Source organism: Tympanuchus pallidicinctus, unplaced genomic scaffold (genome assembly GCF_026119805.1).
Source record: "Tympanuchus pallidicinctus isolate F22 unplaced genomic scaffold, pur_lepc_1.0 scaffold8, whole genome shotgun sequence".
Classification (NCBI taxonomy): Eukaryota; Metazoa; Chordata; class Aves; order Galliformes; family Phasianidae; genus Tympanuchus; species Tympanuchus pallidicinctus.
Window position 1 is genome coordinate 29,879,290 of NW_026294802.1, and position 19,323 is coordinate 29,898,612.

The 19,323-nt window shown below is 43.3% G+C and overlaps 1 protein-coding gene across 2 annotated transcripts in view; it reads right to left on the bottom strand.

Moving 5' to 3' along the window:
- HMGA2 (high mobility group AT-hook 2) overlaps positions 1–19,323 on the bottom strand; it is a 105,739-nt gene that overhangs the window by 21,192 nt on the left and 65,224 nt on the right. The window lies entirely within an intron of this gene.

A 19,323-nucleotide genomic window follows, 5' to 3' on the forward strand; every position in this document is an offset into this window, starting at 1 on the left:
AGTGCTACACTTATCAAGACCTTGCTCTGATTACTCTGTTAAATTTGTATAAGCAAAATCAAAGTGAGGTCTAATTTATCACGTTGTGACTTCCAGCTCTTCTATGGCATGGCTGGATTTACTCTGCTGCATTACTTCATACAGCCTAGTTCTATAGTCAGATTTTGCTGTCTCCATGAATACTATGCTGTGCACCCTCTTCCACACTCTTTAGTGTGTAAAGTGAGTTATGTGTAAGCCCTCCTTCCTGACCTGCTTGTACAGAGGTGAGGGACCTGTTCCCAAGGCAGACCAAAGCCAGCCTTGTTGCAGCCAGCAGTGAGGGTGAACGTGCCTCTGGCCCCAGGAAGCTCTAGTTTGGGAGCTCCAAATGGAAGAGGTGATGAGCCTCACAACCTTCTTGGGAAAGTTTTGGGATGCCTATCACTGGGTGGCTGGACATATGAGCAGGAGATACCGGGGCTGTGTCCACCAACCCATGCAGGAGCTGGTGGCACAGCCAGGGGCTGAGGAGCTGGCTGCTCCCACCTGGAAATGGGAAACAAGGTCCCAGACAAGCTGGGAATACCACTCAGGGCCCTTCATCCCACCTCCTCGCCTGGAGCTGCAGGGAGCCGCAGGGAGGAGGAGGAGTACCAGCTAGGGAGCTGACATCCACATACTTAAAATACACCACGGCTCTGGTGGTGTGACCCCTGTGGGTGCAAGGAGCTGTACAGAACAATACCATCACAGATAAGGGAAGAAATCCTGACACCCTGAGCACAAAAGGGCTCTTCTTATTTCAGTGGGGCAAAGCAGCTTTCCCCCACTCCACCCCCCAGGATTTCTGTTTTCAAAGCATATGAATGGCACCCAATGATTTTCTTCCTGCCCTTCCTTCCTGCCTGTTCCTAATCCCAGCCATGACTTTAGTTGGCAGAAGCCAACATGCTGTCCCTCCAGATAGCCAAAAACCTAATTTTCATGACAGTGTAGTAGGAAATAACTGGAAAAATAACTGGAATATTTCTGAATAAACAGTTTAGTGTAACTGGCCTTTCAGAGCAGTATTTCAGTGGGAAGGATCGATGAAAATGTAAATTAAATGTAACTGATTCAATTTAGACTGCCCACCACCAGCATCCCACTTTAACAAGAGATGCTTTGTTTATTTGCAGTCATTTTTCTAATTCAGTGGAATCTTATTGCTGTTTTATTTTTGTACCTCTGCCTCTGGCGCTAAGTTCTGCTTTCACATAAATAATTAACCAAAAAAAAAAAAAAAAAAAGAAGAAAGCAATGATTGGGTCTGTCTTCTTTAGACTTCGAGGAGGATCTTTTCCTTTTCCATTAAGTTCCCTTGCAGTGGAGAAGTGATTAGCAAGGCACGCATTTTCCTGACACCTTTTCCAGGTGGGCTGCAAGCCCTGAACTGATTACAGGCATTTGCTACTCCTGGACAAAGAAATTATTTGTTTCAAAGAAATCCTTCATAATTGCAGAATTCACGGAGCTCTTCAGTAATCTGAAAGGTTTTTCTGCTTTGTTTTCTTTTCCTTGCCTGCTGATTACACCTGTGTACGTTTACTCCCAAGCCCTATGAAATCTGCAGACATTCTTAGCGGCTGACTGCTTTCTCCTGTTCAGAAATCCCCATATATTTTTGGCTGTGTGCACCGCATTCATGTGACTCTCACACACTGTAGCTCAATGAAATCTTCTGAAAGAGCTGCCAACTCACCAAATTTTCCATGAATTAGGTCCTGACACTTCAATGAGAGGAAAGACAATGTCTGAAACAAGGCCAGCCCTGGCTTTGTGCCTAGTATGTGTCACCATAATTCTACCAGCTGCCCTTCCACACAGCACTTCATACTTTTCAGACCACCAGAAAGCCCCTTGAATGCTTTCAGTGATAGCTGGGGCTTGAGCTGCCAGTGTGTTTTCCCAGCCTCTGGCACCCAGTGGCTCCAGATTGGACCTAGAAAGTTTTTGTGTGTATTTGTTTTGTTTTGTTTTTATTTTTATGAATGGCTTTTGCGGAGGACTCTGACTCAAGCACCACACTATACGGCCATTCATAAAAAGCAGAGGGAAAATATTGTACTTTGCCCAGTTGGAAACCGTCTGTGATACTGACCAAGGCTTGCAGGAATCCCAGTCATTTGAGACCTCTGCTATCTCAGTGCTGCATGTCAGGAGCTCCCTGACAGCGTTTGCTCACTGCCAGCCAGGCTTCCAGCAGAGCACAGCGCGTGTTCTTTCTCCCTTAAATGGAAGAAACACAGTTCTGAAGGACAAGGAGCTGGGTCAGCTCCTCGCCAGGATTAGTGGCACACTGCCGCGCGTGGGAGCCGTGCTGCTCCTGCCAAGCCCAGGGCGGTGGCTGTGATGGCTGTATCATGGCACACAGGGCACTGCTCATCCCCTGGACGAGCCCTGGACACAGGGCTACTGGGTATGGGCACTGGGTACCACAGCGCATGCACCCTCACTGGGGCCAACCCAAGCCAGCAGAACCAGGGCGCGCAGGAAGAATGGAACATTTCCTAAGCAGTCTCTTTGATTTCATTAACTGTTGTGCATGTGATGGCTTTGGAACCTTCTTCACACACTACAGATACAAACGCCTCTACTTGCTAAGCTTTGTGTTCACTGAGTTAAGAGATCTTTTCAGGGCTTCAAAGGAGACACCTCTGATTGAAAAGGCTGTGGCAACTGCATGTCAACTAGCTGGGAAGAAAGGGAATCTGTCTTGGTTATGTATGGAAAAGACTAGAACCACAAAAAGCCAAGGAGAAGGAGCTTTAAAGAGGTGCTTTGGAGCAAAATGAAGTTGTACATGAGACATGAGGGCTCTGAACTATTACATATCCTTCCAGGAGCCCACAGAATACAATGGCAGGTCTCCTGCACCGCCAGAGGCTGCCTCACTTATTTCAGTGATGATATGCATGCAGAGTTCTGTGAAACACACAGCTTCCACATCTTATTTGTATCCCAAGTCGGGAAAAACAGCTAGTTTACACCGAATCCATATCAGCTGAAATTTCATACATACAAAATCAACTTTTACATCAAATTTACATCAAATGCAAGTGCAAGGCAATCTTCAGTAACTTTCTCAAATCTGTATGAGGCAGAAAGACCAAGCAACAGTACTGGAAAAATCCTGTGACCATGTCTTGTCTATATTTCAAGAAGAAATCCAAAATGCAGCAGAATGTTTTGCCACGTTTAAACTACTAAGTAAATGTGGGATAAGACAAATGCAGTAATTTTGAACTTTGTGATAAGATCCCTAACTCTGAAGAGAAAAAAATTAACCACCTAAAGAGCAACGTATACAAACCTTTTGGGAGTTTTAACACTGATTTTAAGATTTATTTGAATGTTCAAAGCCCAATTGTTCTACAACATACTTTACCCACACCTCCTCTGTCACCTCACCCCTCACTTTATTTTCAAATTCTGTCACTTTACTCTTTGTCAGTATCTTAGAAGCATCCTTACAGTCTAAACCTGGCTCAGGCATTCCCTGTTGGACAAAAATGATACCGTCAGATAACTTCTCTCTCTGTTGGTAAATACAGACACCAGTCAAACAACTTCACTGCCTTCTTTATAAGAACAAAAGAGCAGCCTCGTGTGACAAGCCCATATTCATCTTGTACCAGCAGTCAAAAGTTGTATCAAATTCAATTTGTCACACTTGCCTTTCTCTGGAGCGCTTCCCCTTACCCTGTGACTTTTCCTAGTGCTATAATAGGGACAGTTAAGGGTAAGCCTATGTCAGCTAAGATGAGCTACGCTGGAACACATTTTTAATGATCAGAGATAAAAACACTGGTCTGCATGCAAATCATTCACCGACTGCTGTGCCTGAAGCTCCAAGGGCAAGCTGCAGTCACGATGCTCCTAGACGTTGTGTTGGCATCTCTCTCTTTAAACGGAGTATTATGAAGATGTTTGACTGATGCTTCTTGGCAACTGTGACCTTTTGCACAGCTTGACACAGAGAAGACATTCACATGGAGGTAGCTCTGCTGTTGAGGCTAAATGACCGTGATGGAAACTAACATCCAGTTGGGATGACATTTATAGTGCTGACAGCTCAGTGTTGTGCAGAGATCATTAAAATAATTTCATAGGTCACCAAAACACTTGTAGTTCTAAATTAAAAGATGAGTAAAACCATATTTAGACTTTTTGTCTACATATTCTAGAAAAATCAGGAAGTTCATATTATACCAGTTGAAACCAATGTAATCCAAAATAAATCATGTCTTCCAAGCAGTTCCATATGACAGCACCATAACTACTGCTCAGCCCTACAGCTTTAATTGGTTTGAGTCCAGCCTTTCCCTCACTCTTTGAGAATGCATTGAGATACAATGCTGGGACTGGAGGTCTACAAAGCCCATGAGAGCCTCTTTGCCTTTTGATGGCTTCATGGCCATCAGAAGAATTGCATAGGGCACTGTGCCTGTCACTCACTCCTCCAAGCCGGAATGCTCATGACTTGCTTTAGAAATTATCTTCCCTAAGAGAGGTGAGCAGAAAAGCTTTTTACAGCATCATTAGCAAGGAGAGGCTCCCCCTCTGCCCAAGCAGGAACTGCCTGTGTTTTGCAAGGACAGGTCATGAATTCTCCTGCCTACACCCCATGTTTGCAGCCAACTGGTAACTGGGGCGTCAGTGTACACACACTGCTGTGGGTCATTAGGACCTAACAGCAAAACCATCTGGCCATAAGAGTTCAAAGGAGATTTCACAGTCCTCTGTGCAGTCTCATAAATGAGGCTAATAGTAATCTGTGGAGAATTTTGGCAAAATCTCTGGAACTTTTATTCTTTATTTTCTATCCTACTTGGCACTACTCAGAGTTCTTTATACCAAATACAAAGTCAGGTCATTCAAAAAATATTTATTAGCTTATTAAACTGACCTCCCCTGACTGCTGCTGGAAAACCCTGCAACATCTCAGGAGCTACACCAATAACTTTAGGTGATGACAAAGTAAATAGTGCTTCTATTCCACTTGTGGAGGAGAGCAGAAAGCATCACAGTTTTCCAAATACACAAAGTGACTTTTAATAATTATTTGACTGGCACTGAAATTTCATATTTTAATTGGCAAATCCAAAACACACTGTTTCACATTACTCTTTTGGTAGCCTGAAAATTCAGGCACTGGCACATGTATCCAGTCAGGTACATATATATGCAATGGAAGCCAACAGACTGACTTCAGTGGGGATAGGATTTCATACATTCTGCCTACAAAAGCTACTTTCACTACAAAAACTTTGTGGGTTGCTACTTTGCAAAGGTTTTGCATCTGGGGAGGATAAAAACTGTGAAATAAAAATCCAATTCAGCCTTATTTTATACTAGTATATTTCATTATTTTTTCAATTACTTCGACCCAACCTTCCTCAGAGAGATTTCCCACCACAATTGAATATCTTAGAAGTACAAATCTAATGGTGAGAACAGGAAGGGAAACAGTAATTTTTCTTCATCTGCTAGCTGTGCTGATAGTTCAAGCACTACAATACTCCATTGAGTTTATCAAGGATATAATCAAAATTCAGGGCAGAATAGTTGTGAGTTCAATGCTCTTGATAGATGATACTAATTTTTATGATTTTTCAGTCAGTACCAGTTACATTTCCATAAAATAATTAAGGCAGAGAAGCTTATGAAATGCCCATTTAATACCCATTGTGTCTGTTGTTAAATACTATAAACAAAGTTTACATTGGTGCACTTAGCTAAAATAATACATTTGAGTCCCACATCTCAGATGCAGAAGGATCTGCTGCTGCTGACTGCTCTTCTTAAATGATACCTCTGTTCTGTTTGGTTCCCCATTACTTTGTTATCATCCATCATGCATTTGATAAGCTTTCCTGATGCATTTTATTCAGGTTTCACCCAGCACACTGTGCATTTTTCTGTTAAAATAATAAGCAGCAACATTTCTACCTTTCAGAATAATTCTAGTACAAAATTTAGCACTGACGGTTTGTTGATAAACACGGATAGCACACAAACTGGTTCCTGTTAAGCAAATGTCATATATACATGCCTATCTATAATCTCCTGCACAAACAGACCATTGAGAATGCCAAATGGGAGGTTCATTATTCTTAGGTACAGTGTAAGAAAAAAGACTACGTTTTAGGAGACCAAAATAAATTATAAGTTATTTGCAAAGAAATCTAGATTTCACAATCCAAGGATATAAACTGGCCAGGAACTACTCAGCTTTATACCTTGCAGACTTCTCCACACAGTTAACTATTGTACAGCTGTTTACCTCCAGATTATCTTGTCTGTTTTGATACAGCAACCCTTCTGTTCACATGCATTTCTCTTGACCCATATGGAAATAATTTTTGGCTACTCCTAAACCAGCTAGATTTGAATTGATGACCTAGAGGTGAAAAACACCAGATCAGATTACCGTCCGGTTCCTGCTTTTGTTGTAGTCTTCCCTCTCTTCTCATTCGGGCGCCTCTCACCATACAGACCATTAAATCAGAGGCTGCTCTGCCTCTAAGACCATTTCCAGCAGAACAACCTGCCTTGAGCTGATCAGAGCTGCAGGACTCAGCAGTGGCCTCATCCTGGGACCTGACTGCCAGGAGTTCCTCAGTCTCCTTTTTTTTGCAATGGTCTCCAGTGAGGTAACACAACAAACAGGGCAGGAAAGTCCCAAATCAGATCTTCTGCGAAGTTCGCAACCATTTGTAAAGTGAACTTATGACTTCAAAACATAGCTATTCCTAGGTAATACTTATCTTTCCGGTCTTGCATCTTGGTTCTCATCCTCCATTTTAAGGTCACGGAGACCTTAATTCATTCAGTAACAGTGTTATATATATATTACACAGACAACTGCAGGACAGTGCCTAAGCCCAGTGACCAGGCACCGTTCAGTCACTCTACATTCCATTAGAAAGAGCTATCTACCCCATCAGCATAAGCTGAAGTAAGGATGGAAGGGATGCAGGCAGCCTCTTCTGCATATCCATTTCTGACCCTTTGGAGATAGAAAGCATCTTGTACGGAGCTTATGTGGTCATCCCAGGCCCTAAAATCCTGCAGAAGCTTCCTCTTTCCATCCAGCCCGTTCCTCCTGTGACCTCCCATTGCCCTGTGATGACTGGGCAGGGGTTTCCTCTGAAGAAGAGGCACACAGTGCAAGGAAGGCTGGTTGCTGATTTTCTGCAGCTGAGGATCTGGCCTGAGGCACTTCTCTTGAACTTTTTTTGTCTGAACACATCCATTGGTAGCCACATGGTTGGCTGGGGATATTTTTGTACGTCTGGGATATACAGATGTCTGATGGTTGTCTGTCTATCGAATAGATTTGATAATTACTACTGCCTCCAGAAAACTGATGCTGCTGAGAGTGTCTGTCAGAGAGTCCGAACATAGCCTGCTGACATCCTGGCACAGTTTCATAAAGAAGTCAGTGTCTGAAATAGAAATACATTTTCCATATACTCGAAATATACCAGGGGCTTGGTGGCAAGTTGTAATTAACCCACTTCCTGGTGTGATGAGTTTTTAGGTCATTCTGGTGCATGATATATTAAATTCGGAACTCAGTTCATAGTTATTTTTAACGGAAATTACATTCATTGTGTCCAAATCAGTGATCTGTAGGCACTCCTTGCAAAGCAGAAAGAACCTTTGGTTTGGATTTCTGGTGTGCTTTCACCATTCACTCTGTAACAGTAATTTCACCACATGCATCATTCTGAAATCTGCGAGGCACAGTGATGCATTTTAAAAGGTGGCAGCAAAACTGTTTTCTCTGTTATTCAGCTAGAAGTCATTTGCTGCAAAATCTGCAAGATTTTGCAAGACTGCAAAATCAAAGTCTACAATATCATGTCACTGACCTCCTGTCGGCAGCACAAATATGAACACTGTCTGCACACACACTGCTCTTGTTCTGAAAGAAAGGAGGACATGAGGGAGGAAGAAAGAGACGCTGCTACTCATAATCCCAGCGTCATTTTGGAGTTGTGCTATTTACATCCTGGACTGAATTCAGTCCAGTCTAGGAGAGAAGGATTTGATCCTAACTTTAAAAGGACAATTACCTGACTGCTCAGCTACAGATATTTAAAATTTTCTAAGCTACATCTGATCTGAAGATCATCTTAGTTGCATGGGCCTAACAATGGGAACACCAAAGGTATGTGTGTTAGTTGTGCATGCAAATCCCCTGCAGCTTTTTTCGTTATTGTGCTGTAACCCGATGCCACATCGAGAATACAGCGCCTGGAGCACCCCACACAGCCCTGCCACAGCTCACAGCAGTTTCCTTGCTCACTGGGCACCTTACGGGCTTGGAAAGCAGTCTGGTTTTAAATGTTACTGTTGCTAGGGAGCTCTTGTTAACGTTTTACCAAAGGCTGCTCATTCCAGAGAACCAGACTGCTCAATACTCATTCTCAATTCCTGACAGCCTTTCCATACTTTGCTGCTGCTGTTGATTGTTTCTAAGTGACAATACAAGCTGGATTTTTAATTTATTTTTTTTTTAATTATTTTTTGATACTGCAAAAAATAGAGCAAAATCCTGTTCTTGGCTAAAATTGGTTGCTGAGTCTATTCAAACAGGTAAATGCTTTCATCTCCTGGCAAGTCACAGTTTATTTTCATTGGATCCTGTGTGGTTTGGGAGTGCCAAATAGGTACAAGTTGGTAGTATCTGTGGCTAGGTGGTTCTGGCAGCAGAGGTGAAGGTTGCTTGATGAAGGAGAAGGATAGCAGGCCTTCAGATGATGCTGTGGTAAGCAGAGAGACACAAGTTGTCTGGGCATTAACATGCCCTGGGTAGGCAGAAGCCTGATTTACAGCTGAACATAATCCACCTTCACAAGATCGGGTATTATAATAGCAGCAGACCTCTAAATGGCAGCTGCAAGATCATTTTAACAGTAGCAGCAGTGTGGCCAAGGACATCCTGATGCTCTAGATTTTAACATGTATGAAAGCTACTAATGGTAGGGAGCGAGGCTCTGCTAGTGGGCAGCAGGATGCTCCAGGCATCCCCCTGTCCCCACGTCCCCTGCCAGTGACTCCAGTGCCCAATCTCAAGCAAGACAAGAGAGTGAAGCTGGGTATCCTAGAGTGCATCCAGGAGGAGCTCTGTATCAGCCCCATAATTACCAGAAGTTGCTGTGAGTCCACTGATCTTTCTGGAAAACCCCCATGGCCAACAAGGAGGCCACTGGTGAAGGAGGGACAGCATTGAGAGGAGAGGTAAGGAAACTGGAGTACAGACTGGGACAGTGTGTATATACCTAGCAATTTCTGGAAATCTTTGGCTGATAGGAAACAGTGCTGGGCTCTTTTTGGCTGGGTTGCATGGGAGGAAAAGGGAAGATCACAATGAATAGATGGAGAGATAAAAAGGGACAAGGAGAAGAGGTCAGAGGGAAGATGACCAACACACAACATTTTCCTAACTTGCATACAGGTAAGAATGAGTGTGCTGCTCTGTAAATGCAAAGCACAAAGAGGATGCATACGGAAATATTTCTTTTTGGCCACCAGCATGAGCGTACTGTCACATTTGGCTTCTCTTATACTCTTAAAAGCATGCATATTAGTGACATGTTTGGTTTTGTGCTTTTTTTCTGAGAGCAATTGAAAAATTTGGTTAAAAGGATCGCTGGGTATTAACAGGGTTTTCTAAACTTGAAATCAGAACCAGGCTTCATCTTCTCAGATGATGGAAAAGCAGGGAGAAATAGGAAGGCTCCCGGACTCCTCACCTTGGGGAGTAGAATGATTATACCCATACGTGCAAGCAGAAAAACAACCTGTTGCTCAGGGCTGATGGCAGCAGGATCCAAAGGAGCTCGTGCTCTTCCTGAAGAAGAGCTCAAACCATCTCTCAGCTCAGCAATCTGTGCAGAAACAGATCTGTTTCAGCTCTGCGGTTAGACTGCTCTGGCAGCGCGACAGCCAGGACATTCACTCTTTGTTATACAAGCACTTCAAAAGGGTGGGGGACAGTGATGGGATAAGGAGTTGCCCATGCCTCTTCGTCTTTCATCACCTCTCAGGAATGTGTGCCTTCAGGGCTAATTTAGATGTATTTAAGTTTATAAATGTGTGGCCTCTTCAGCCATGTTTTTTAACTTTAATTCCTGTCTGCCCTTGCTGGCACATGCCCTTGGCAATTTGCGGCTGTTTTGCTCATTCGGCATCGTATAATTGTCCTTTATTACTAAATCAATATTTTTTTTAATGGTTAAACACAGAGCTCATGAAAGTGATATAGTATAGCTCCATTTTGCTTAGCAAATACTGGGTTGTTGGGTTTTTTTTAAATATTTTTGCTTTTTCTCAAAAAGACAATGTTTTGCTAACTGTAAATTGGTTTGCAAGCCTCAAACTGATGATTTCATGAGTCTTCCAGATGCACCGCCACAGTTCCAGAAAGCTTCCTGACTGACAAAGCCAGCACTTCTGTGAGATCTCCACATCAGGATACTATTAATAAACGTTCTGTACCTCAGAAGGAACCCCCCAAAATCACGCACGCTCCATATGGTTTCCTGCTCAGCATTGTGGTGGTGCTCTCCCTCTCCTTACTCCTAAGTGTCCTGGGGCCCGATGACACTCGGGCTGGGGTTAGTTGAACCATCCTTTGTGGAGGTACTCAAGATCTCAATACCCAGCCCCAGCCATGACTTAATACATGAAGACATGCTCATCTGAAGACATGTCCACGCTCATCCCATGACAAAAAGATGATGTTTGTGCTTACACCAACTGGCAAGAGACCAGATGGAAGAACAGGATCTTTGTGTCCCTGAAGACAGAGCACAGAGGAAAGAAGGTTACGGCTCTCTGCCAAAGATAAGGGTCTTCATAAAACAGGATGTAGGGTAACTTGGCACTATTGATCATTTTATTAGGAAGGATCCAGCCCAAGAGTTTTATTTTCATGAGTCCTTCCACATAAAATAGTTGGTCCATTTACATTTTTGAACCTTCACATATAGTACTGCCCAGTAAGACCTAAGAGTGTACTTCCCTCTGGCTGTCTCAGCCATGCTGCACCCCATTATAGGGGTCTGATTGGCACAGTGTAATAGACAGAGGAAAGTACATTTAGTTCCTGACTACAGGACTAATTCCAATCTGATCTTTTTGGTACCTACACTCAACTCCATGCAAAACCATTTGGGAAGTGCCTGGACACCACACTGGACAAGCATGTTCACCTGTCTCCTTATCAGTTTTACTTGCGGTGAGTTTCTTTTTTTCCAAATGCATTTGCTTTAATCATCAGTGCTTCTTTAGAAATGAAAATCTAACACATTACCAGGAGAGACCTGTGATACTGTGTTAAGGGGTCATATAGGTATTATACCTTGGCTCAACATGGATATTCTTACAAAAAGATTATGTAATAAATGAGATAATCAAAAAAGAACACAACATTGAAATACATAATCTCATCTCTGAATAGCCCTTCTTTTGCAGATCCTGCAGTGATTTTCATACTGGAAGTGATTTGGGAACCTGAAAAAAGGATCTGCATCACTTTGCACTGAAATGCAGCCATTTCTGGAATGAGACCTGTCTTAAGAGCACAAGACAATCTTGCACACAGTTAGGACACAAGGTAAAGAACGCCATAACCAGTTTAAGCACAGGGAAGGAAGGATGTAATTACACAGATTGGAATTTGGCCAGGACACCAGGGTCAAAACCTCGACTCTTTTGAAAAGAGCCATGGGAACTCTAATAATCACAAATGGTCGGGGTCTTGATTTTACATCTCATCTGAAAAACGACACCTCTAATGATGCGATTTTCTTGAGTACCATGTAAAGGCATTCATTCAAAGTGAATAAGAAAGAAAAGTGCATCCTGCTGCAGCAGCTAGGTATCCTTGGAGGTATTCATTTTATTTCCAGTAAGCCTATTAAATCTGTTAACTCAGGGGACATGTATATACCCTTTTACAACAATGGTGTTGTGACAGAACTGGACAATGTCACAAGACAGAACTTGGTTTGTGATGGATTTATTTATCAGCAACTCAGATCACTTCCCCACTGTTTTCACAATAGCAACACTCATCCCATGACCACTCCATCACATGACTCATGTTGTCTCCAATGTGGATCACAATGACTTTTTAATCTAATGAGTGGCTACTAAACAAAAAGACAACTCTCTGTTGCGATGTTGGTGATCTACTGCATTCTTCATGATTTAAGGACGCAAAGACATCACTAAGCAAACATTTTAAAAGTCACCACCAGCTACAGGGTTTTGCCAGTTTCATTTGTGAGGATAAACAGCATCACTTTACATCTGTTTTACTGAGGAAAAAAACAGTGCTTAGCAGAGAGGACAGGCTAGCAGCTCATGCATGGGTAGACACTAACACTTAGCAGAGCTCAGTCAGGATACCGTAACTCAGACATACATTAAACATCTCAGATTAGAAATTATGCCCATATCTGTTCTTCCACACCTGTATATATCTCTCCAGAAGCTCATGAGCTGTCTTGTTGCTGGACTACATACTGCAGACAGCCCCGAGACTAGGAGGAATTAAATCCTTCTATGCTGTAAACTGAAAAAAATACTACAGCTGGTATTTCCAAGTTGACCAGTAAATACTCATTCAGCTTCTCACCCTGTTCCTGTCTTCCCATGGCACTGTACAGCTCTTGAGCAACAAGCAACAAACCCAGCAAGCAAGGTGGAAAGATTCTGGGGCAACAAGGTCTTCCTGCAACACTTATAGTACCAGGGAAATTTACTGTCCCTGTACTAAGTGCTGCATTGCTGATCCCCTCACAGAAACAACACATGTTCAAAGTACTGACAAAAGATGGGCTGTGAGGAAAAGAGCTCCAAACAGGTGAAACATTTCAGTACAGAATGTGTCAGTGTCAAAAATACCTGTAGGAAGGCTTCTTGGAACTTAACTTCTTAATCTTAACTTCTATCACATTCCCCATTTTTTAAACATGAGCATAAAGATAAGAGTTTGTCACCCCCATTCAAATGCCACCTCTCAGAAGGAATGCCCTACCAAGTACACTTCTACACAGTCTGTAGCAGATCTGTGCTTGCGATGGACTTCCAACAGCCCATTCTGCACAGGAGGTCACATCAGATAACCACAGGGTCCCATCTGGCTTTAGCATCTGCAAATCAAGGATCAGATACTTCCGCCACTAGTATAACAAGCAAGAGCTAGTCTGTCTTGTAGAATGACTGCCAAGAGGGTTTCTTTTTCACAAGCATTTCCTTACACTACAGGAACATACATGCATGTGCTGCAGAGAAATTAAATAATAAATTATCATCAAGGAAAGTTAGGGAGTTGACATCAAAACCACTAAGAGCAGCTGCACATAACTAGAAATCTCAAGTTTATTTGAACAACCTCAGGAAGCAAACTCAACTGGGTTCATAGCATGAGTAGGAGGAACTGCATGTGGGAGAGCGCAGGACAGCTGTACTGGAAATGGATCCTGGAGATTCCACAGGCATTATATAGGCCTTTCAGCCATAATGTTATTTGTAATACAGGAATACACAGCACTGTCTCTTCAAAAGAAATGTCAAACCAGCTGTCAGTCCTTATTTTAGGTAGGTACAGGAGATAACGTGACATATATAACTCCCTAGGTGGTTTACAGTCATACAAGGTATGAGTCTACGCTATATGATCAACATGAAGATTAAGAAAGTTGGCAGTTCATCCCCTTATTTACAAAATCAAGACCAAAATTTAGTGATTTTTGCCTGTCTGTAACCAAGCAGCACAGACTGCCATGTTTTCAAAGTAAAATCTAGTTAACAGAAGCATATACCCGTTTGCTCTTGATCTTCTGTTAGAAGTTCAAGTGTATATTTGTTGATTTTCCCAGGCATATACAAGTATTAGTTACTTTGTTACATGGGCAATTTTTATTTATTTAATAATTTAATGGTTAATTATTCCATATTATTTGCTTGTGCCCTTAGAAGCAATTGAACTCATAGCTAAATATCTTCTTATATTCCCTTTGCAACATCAAAGTTTCTGTAAAAAAGAAAGATACTTTCTGTATCTTAACAACACGCAGTGCCCACAGCATTATTAAAAATGACAACAAATACACAGAATGCAAACTTTCTCTTACTTGTTGCTTTATTCAGTTTACTATCCTCTCATTGTTTTATTTTAATTGCTGGAGCTTGATACCATACTAATTTTCCTCTGTAAGTTCATAATATCAATTTCCCTGAAGGTCAGAAACAATACATCAGGAAATACCACCTGCTATTCAGGGATATCACAGGAAATTTGCATTTCCACTTTGTAAAGTGTTATTATTTTGGACTGACAAGCCACATTATTTCATTATCCCAAAGTGTTAGGATCCCTGAAAGCTATAAGGAGAGAGAAAGAAAAGGAATCAGTGTCTTGGCTGGCCTCCCGCTAGCGTTTCATGGTCATTAACAATCAGAGTGAGAAGACAAACAACTTACTGCTGAAAGATAGGCATGCTTTACACACAGTTCTCGCTGTCACTTCAGTGCAAGCATGGGAGCAATTAGGCCCCTTCCTGGGCTCCCCAGCCTGCCCAGCCCCTGTTCTGGGCTTGGTTACTGCCTCAGTACGTTCCTGCATCATCTGCAGACAGCAGCAGGATTCACCTTCTTGCAAGAGCACAGGAGATCAGAGCACAGCTTCTGCAGGGAGCTGATCAGCATCCTTGCAGCATTTTCCTCACTGGGTGTAAAAGCACAGTGTGCGACCATGGGCAGGGGCAGGGAAGCTGCCCTCAGCTAGGTGCTCACAGGCCTTGCAGCCAGTACAACAGCTGCAATGAACACCCCAGAAACAAACCTTAGCCCTGAAGCATTTTTCCCCCCTGGGTTATTTGAGCAACCATCCACATGAACCCCAGCAACTCTATTACCTTAGCATTTTTACCAAAACTTTGAAGGATCAGGCAGCAAGGGAAAGACCCATCGGAGGGAACCTACAGCCCTGCCCATTTGCAATGCATTTTCTACCCAAGAATGAGGATATTCAACTTCGCTCACCTTTTTCCCAGCTCTTCCCCATGTCCACACTGGTGGGGAAAACAGCCACGCTCTGCAGGTAGAGCAGCTACCTGTTCTGAGGCCATGTGCCACATCCCATTACATGCACTAGGAAGCCTGTACTGTGTGTGGAATGCTGTGGCATCGCATACTGTCCTGCTGTCCTGAGAGCATAAGGCAACCTGAGCGAGCCCCAAGCTGGACCGTGGGCTCAGCAGCCAGCACTGCAAGCTGGCAGTTAGACTGAGAGGGGACCTGATCCAGGTCTGTAAATATCTAAGGTGTGGGGGGCAGAATGGCGAGGTCGGACTCTTTTCAGTGGTGAGTGGAGACAGGACAAGGGGAAACGGCCGGAAACTGCAGCATAGGAAGTTCTGCACAAATGTGCGCAAGAACTTCTTTACAGTGAGGTGACGGAGCACTGGAACAGGCTGCCCAGGGAGGTGGTGGAGTCTCCTTCTCTGCAGATGTTCAAGACCTGCCTGGATGCCTACCTGTGCGACCTGCTGTAGGGAACCTGCTTTGGCAGGGGGGTTGGACTCGATGATCTCTGGAGGTCCCTTCCAACCCCTACCATTCTGTGATTCTGTGAACACTGCAGACTGATAAAACTAATCACTATGTTGAGAGTTATTCATAAAACACTGAATCACCCCTTATTCAATTAAAGAAGCTCTCACCAATCTTTCAAAGCATCCCGAATGGATTATTCCCATTTTTGCCATGCTGATCAATCTGCATGACATTTTGGACGAACTGGGCTGGAACTTAGAAAGCTCAAAAAGTGAGGAACACCTCCTGACAGGAACAAACAATGATGAACATTTGGAAATAACTCTTCCAGCTACTGTCCGCCACTGAGTACCTTCTGCCAGGAAGCTTTTGTACTGAAAAGTTACCTTGGAGAGATGGCAAGGAATAACTCTGAAACAGCCTCAACCACATTCAAGACTGATTTAAAGATCAGGAGGAGGAGAAATAGCAATGTTTAATATTTAAACAAAAAAATGTTTAATTTTTAAACATTTATGTTCCTTTATGATTGTTAAATCAATATTAATACAGAATGTAAACCATTTTACAGCCTCCACACAGGACTCCCCTGTGCTCCTTTCCCAAGCTGCCTGTTTTTGAGGAAGGTAGACGCTACTGGTGGGAGGTTCAAAAATGATGATCTCAATAAATAACCCCAGACAAAAACCCGCAGCCTTGCTGCAGACACACTGCCGGACGACTTCAGTGAGAGTTCTGCCTGAGTAAAAACATCAGGTTTTGGTCCATTACCTTCCAATGAACAGAAACTGTTTATTTGTGGTTGGAGGTGCTTCCTCCTGTTTGAGCTTTCAGCTGTCCAGGCTGAGCTGAAGAGGTTCAGCCAAAGGGGTTTCCCACCATCCGAGGCTGTAAGTGTGCTCCAGAGGGCTCCCACATTACCCTCTTGAATCTGTATGACCACCCTTGCCTTCAGTGACCAGGAACAGCTGGACCAGGAACGGATGAGATGCCTTGACACTGACTGAACTGAAAAATCAATCACCATTGCTAGCTTCCACTGCATGCTAAAACCTTTACTAAAAGGCCTTATAACCTATAACTTATAACCTATAGACAAAAATCAGGACATGAAAACTTCCAAAAAGCTGCCAGTAAGCATTTGTGTGCAAAGCCCCTGCCAGTCTGCAGCGTTCTGCTCACATACAGCTGCTGGTTCTGTTCATTCACTTTCTCACATAGCCGAGCCTCGTTCACTCATCCAGAACAAGGTGCCATGTCCTCTCCTCTGTCCCTGTGCCCTTCAATGAGTTCCCAGAGAGGGGCTGCAACTCCCTCCTCACATCTCCCCCAGGATCCTTGAAGGGTTTTGTGGGGAGGAAATGTCTTTGACGTGTATTTTACTGATGTTTTAAGGCATATGGTCTGAATGCTCTGAATGCCGTGGAAGATTACTGTCACATGTCCTAACCCACTGCCTATCTGTTGACACAGTATCACCTTTCCTATATTGCTGGATACCATTTTCCCATCAGCATAGTTCCAAACACAGGGATTATAGCCAGGACACAAACTCAAACAATCCATATATGCTTAATAAAATAAATATCAATCAGCTTTTTATACATTTCTCCTGTAAAAGCATTTTCCTTATTTTAGATCAAATGCTTCCTTGGGATTCACATGAAGTTCTAGTTAACAGCTCCATGAATAATTAACACACAGGAAAAAAATAAAACTTAGCACATAGAAAATCATACTGATTTCTATTTTTAAATTTCAAATTATGTGCTCGTGCCATGTTTTGGGTACGGCACAATTTCTGAATGGATGCAAACAAAGCAAGATCTGCCTGAATGCATCAGGCCCCTTCCCACATACTTAGCATAGCTGCAGGTCAATGGAGCCAGACCAATTTACGCTGCTCAACAGTTGGTCGGGAGGTTCACAGGAGTGTCAGATCTCTAGGCATCCCCTCTTTTTCCTCATTCTCAAACTTGTGAATGGGTTAATGCCACGATCTCAGAGTGCTGCTGAACTCTGCTGTGACTCTGCTTTGAGTGTTTGGATTCGGTTCAGGTCAGGCGAAAGCAAGCCAGGAAATGCACACGCACCTTTGCCACCTCCCCCCACTTGCACACACTGATGGAGAGCAAATGCCAGCCTTTACAGGAGAGCTGACTACCGATATGCTAGTTCGGAGCTGAGAGTACATTTTGGAGTTTTCCACACAGACAAAACTTTCTGAAGTACTTCAAACCTTCTGATTTGTCTGCTCCACTGATACAAGTAATGAGTAGTGATGTGCTTCATAGCCACACAGTAGCCATTTGGGATGTGCACGCAAGGACAAAATCAGTGCTTGGCAACAGGTTTCACTCTGGCAATGCTGGCTTGTGTCACATGAAGGGACGCACTTTGCTATGGAGGGCTCCAAGAGGAACTCACATGTAGAGCCCAGCCAAGCCCCTCACTGCAGTAAAACACTAGGATCTCTGCCTGGCTCTCAATATTATGCCGAGTTCATGTGAGACTTCTATTGTTACAGTACCAGAAAATTTCCCATACAATTCAAAATACATGTAAATGATGACTCTCTCCTGTAACAGCTTAATTACTGCCCTGGGTTTATCTGAAGTCATCAGATGTCTATGAAAGCTATTCTCATGAATACGCGCCCCATTCCAGTGCATTTGAGCAGCCATGCTCAAAACACCATAAAACAACCCCTGCCACCTAATCTTCTGAAATCTCCTTCGGTCACTTCATGTTCCTGGAGTTACCAGAGCATGCAGTTACAGCAGCTACACAGTTTCTAACACAGAAGTTTCAAAATCGAATAAAGGCATGGCATGTGAAAAACAAACTGCAGCAAGTTTTTTGGTGCTAAATATGATGGTGATGTCCCATCTATGCTGCTTGTCAGAGCTCTCCTTTAGCAGTCACAGGCTTAAAATCCCCTTGTTCACCAATCAGGAATTCAGCATATGACTTGCCAGAATCAGAGGCTAGTGCCTTTTCTAGGCAGCTATGGTAATAATGATAATAGGGCAGTGATATAATCCAGATGAGGAATTAACAGATGACTTCGATTTCCAGCACTGCTAGGCCAACACCCTTCACAAGCACCAAATTCACCTGACAATTTTTTTTTTTAAAAGAGAGACCAGGAGTAATATCAGCATCTGCAAAACAGACTGGAAACACTGACAGTGGGTTTGTACTTCAGACAACCACGGAGTTCTCGAGTGAATTTAGTGGATGTCACAGAATAAACATGTCCACTAAAACTGACTAAAAATCCTCCGCTCTCTGGCCCCCAAAGAAATCACAAAGTCATAGAATGGCTCAGGTTTGAAGGGACCTTCAAGATCATCCAGTTACAACCCCCCGCCATGGGCAGGGCTGCCACCCACTCTACCAGGTTGCCCAAAGACCCATCCAAACTGGCCTTGATCTCCTCCATGGATCGGGCTTCCACAGCTTCTCTGGGGCAGCCTATACCAGTGCCTTAATGCCCTCTGGATAAAGTATTTCTACCTAACATCTGATCTAAATCTCCCCTCTTTCATTTAAAGTAACATTCCTCCTTATTGTATCCCCTCAAAGCAGTGAGACAGCAAGAAGAAGCAGGGATCAGAGCGGGTCATGTATTCCAGCACACAATGTCTGGGTACCTACTGCATCGCCATGCTTCCTACAGCCCCAAACCACCCAAAGGCACAGAGAATCCTGGGAGGG